Here is a 3,565-nt window from a genome sequence, read left to right on the forward strand (position 1 = left end):
GTTGCCTACCCTAATGCAAAAATCCCACTGTATGTGAGCAAATAATTGATAGGAAGCCAGAATTAAATTAGCTTTGAGTGGATCCTGGCGTTTGAGAGATCTAAAGCATTGAGCCAAAGAGAGAGATTGGGTTGGGAAAAAATAAGATGGAGAACAAGACAATTGTGAAATATCTTCATAACTGGGGCCATTTATTATTTATGTCTATGACACATATTTTCATGTCTACGTGTTTAATTAAAAATTAACATAAGGGAGGTAATCCTGTAGCTTTTAACAGAGAAAGCTGACCACAGAAACAGGAAAGATGAGGAAACCACAGTTCACAGTTCTTAACATTACTTCACCACTCTTAAAAAATCATCATCATCATTAAAAGTTCTAGTAACTCTTGGCATTCAGTGCTGCTGTTTACATGTAGGATTTTTCTTGTTTCCACATCATGTTTCAATCATCCACTATTAAGCAAAAAAAAAAAAAAAAAAACTTTTATTACCATTTTAGAACTATTATTAGAACTTCGTGTACCATCAGAATAATTTTGAAACTGATATTTCAAAGGTAAACAGCTTCCATACAGTTGCTTCAATATCTGTCCTGGAGTGCCAATGTCCTGCAGAGTTTAGCTTCAACCCTGAAAAAAAAAATCACCAAACGGTGCTTTTCAAACGGGATATATCGCCCTCCGAAAGGCACTGCGGAGTGAAAACAATCATGGCCGCCATATTGAAGGGTCGTTCCAAACCGAAGTGCTCAAAACTGGCCACTTCAAAGGGCCCTTCGGAATGAAGGATTTCGAAGGGTCCAACTGATGGACACTTCAGTCCCCCATGATCCTTTGCACAGGAAAGTTGTTTGGCGTCACAGAGTTCGCCTATAAATGTATAGTATTTTTTTTTACGAGTTAGATTTTACAGACATTATTATGGTCAAAACGACATTGTACTTTAACAAAAATACTTTACAGCTACCTTTATCAGTCCATTCAAATGTTTCAAATACATAGACACAATATACATTACAAATACATATTACATTACATTATTACATATACAAATATACATTATATTTAACGTAAAAGATGACTGGGGGTCAACAGCGTACAAAATGTATGACGAAGGCGCCTACTTGATCGTCTCATTAAGATGACGCACAAGTGCGTTCCAAAAAAGGTTTCTTATAATGCATTATTCATTCCTTATAATGCTTTAAGAATAACCTTATAATGTATTATAAATACAGACTTCATAGAAAGTGTTACCGTCAATCCTTCAATTAAAATCTTCCACTTCACTGAAATAGTTATCAGAGAACAATCACACATGGTCAGGCATACCTCTGGAAAAAGAGCACCACAGATTAACTGCACTTTATCTGCGAAGCTCAGTTGTGTTGGTGTCCTATGCAGCACTCCTCTCAGATAGGCAAAAAGGACAGTTGTTCCTCACTGTCGAGGTAGACAGGCACTCAGGAAGAGGTTAGCTTATGAGACCAAGGCACCCGGGAAGAGGTTAGCTTATGAGACCACTTAGAGGGCTTCACGTTGAGTACACCCTATGGGTAAACCATGGTACAAAAACAGTTATTTTGAGGAAATTGATACATTTAAGATAAAGATAAGATAATAAGTTGCAGCATAGTTAAAAGATATTGTCAATGTTATTCCTAATTAAGGCCCTTGGTGAACCTTTTACTATGAGTTTTTTTGTAATGATGATTAAATGTGAACATTGTTTAAGTACCACTAAATGCTCCTCAGATCCCTGTAACTTTACAATGAAGTCCCTTTAACGGACATTAATATAAGACAATACTGCAAAAACATTTTACTGTCAAGCTGTTATATTCCTGTAAAATATTTATTGTCCAACATTGCAAATTTTTCTGTAATTAATTTAATTTCATATGTTGGTATTAATTCAGTGTTTATAATGCTAACACTTGAACTTAAAATATTTTCAACCGAAACTGACATGGTTTCTAGATAACAAAAGGTTTTGTGTCAGTAAAATAAACTGTTAAAAGGATTTGATGATCACTAGTCTAGTGATTGTACCTTATTATTCAGCTTTAAAGTGCCCCTTATGCCTTTTCGAATATTACCTTTCATGCAGTGTGTCATGTAGCTGTATGTGAACATAAACTATCTGCAAAGTTGTGACGCCGACAGTGCACGATACATAAAGTTATTGTCTATCAAAAAAAGAGTCGGCTTGCAATCGCCTAAACGAGTCGTCAGGAATTCGAATCTTATTCTGTTACGGCTCTACATCACAGAGTAACACATTTGCATAATGTCTGCCCACGTTCTACTTCGCCAACTTGCCCGCCGACAAACACAGTAAAATTTCCGTGTAGTTAACATCATGTCGAGAAGACGCTGTAGGCTATCCTACGCTGTGAGAGTAAGTTTGTTTTATCACATCTTATAATTACCACAAACTTGTTAACACTTGACACTTACCACTGAGAAACGTCCTGCTCCAGTCGTGCTTGCGAATCAGTCTCTTGTCGATCAGCCAGTTCAAACGTTTCATCATCACACTCCGACTCGAATTGGTAAAGTACAATAGATACCATGTTTTCTACTGACAAGTCTCCAGGGCTGTTATTGCTTCATGGCAATGGGCGTTTCTTTCCGACACGCGCTGTACGCGGTAGACCAATCCAGAGCCAATCTCTCTACGGCTCTGGACCAATCACAAAGGACTACGCCCTCTGACCAATCACAGCAGCGAGGGCTCACGGAAAGGAGGGGTTTAGAGTGACTGATTCTTTGAACTGCTTTGCACGAGTCGTTAACGAATAATTTAGAAATGAGGTAAAATTAAATCTATTTTTTGAGAAAACTAACGTGTTTTTTGACCTTGCATGCATGTAAACCTGTTTTAGGAGACTCATAAAACAATATTAGCAACCTTAAACATGGCATAATAGGGGCACTTTAAAATATATTCAAATAGAAAACAGAAAAATTTTACTAATTTTACTTTAATTTTACTTTATAAAATTATAGATTTTATCTATAATTGATCTAAACTTTATAAAATTATTTAGCCGCTGTTGACGTTCTATTGGCTTTCACTTCTTGTCAGTATAAGTTCTTTGCTAGAACTGCGGTCCTGAGTCCTGAACCTCCAGTTGTGCAGGAACACTACTGGCTTTAAATGCATTTCAAACACAACAGCCCTCCTAGTGGAGAATTAAAGTAACTGCACCTTTTAACTCAAGAGGCATATACAGTATGAAAAAGAAAGCACAGAGAAGTCACAGGAGTGATAATGGAGTATTAAGTAGCCCGTGAATATAAGAGGGTTCGACACTCTTATAAGAATAATAATTAAAATACATAAATCAATATTTAAATTTAAAATAGCAACTATGGATTCTGAACGTTTGAATGAATAGCATGCAGGAGACCACTTCGAACAGCAGATGGCAGCATCGTATAACAACATAACACGTAACTCAAAGAGTATGATGTGGAAGCTCTTTCTTTCTCTTTCTTTCTTTCTTTCTTTCTTTCTTTCTTTCTTTCTTTCTTTCTTTCTTTCTTTCTTTCTTT

Source organism: Sinocyclocheilus anshuiensis, unplaced genomic scaffold (assembly GCF_001515605.1).
Source record: "Sinocyclocheilus anshuiensis isolate Anshui unplaced genomic scaffold, SAMN03320099.WGS_v1.1 scaffold2171, whole genome shotgun sequence".
NCBI lineage: Eukaryota > Metazoa > Chordata > Actinopteri > Cypriniformes > Cyprinidae > Sinocyclocheilus > Sinocyclocheilus anshuiensis.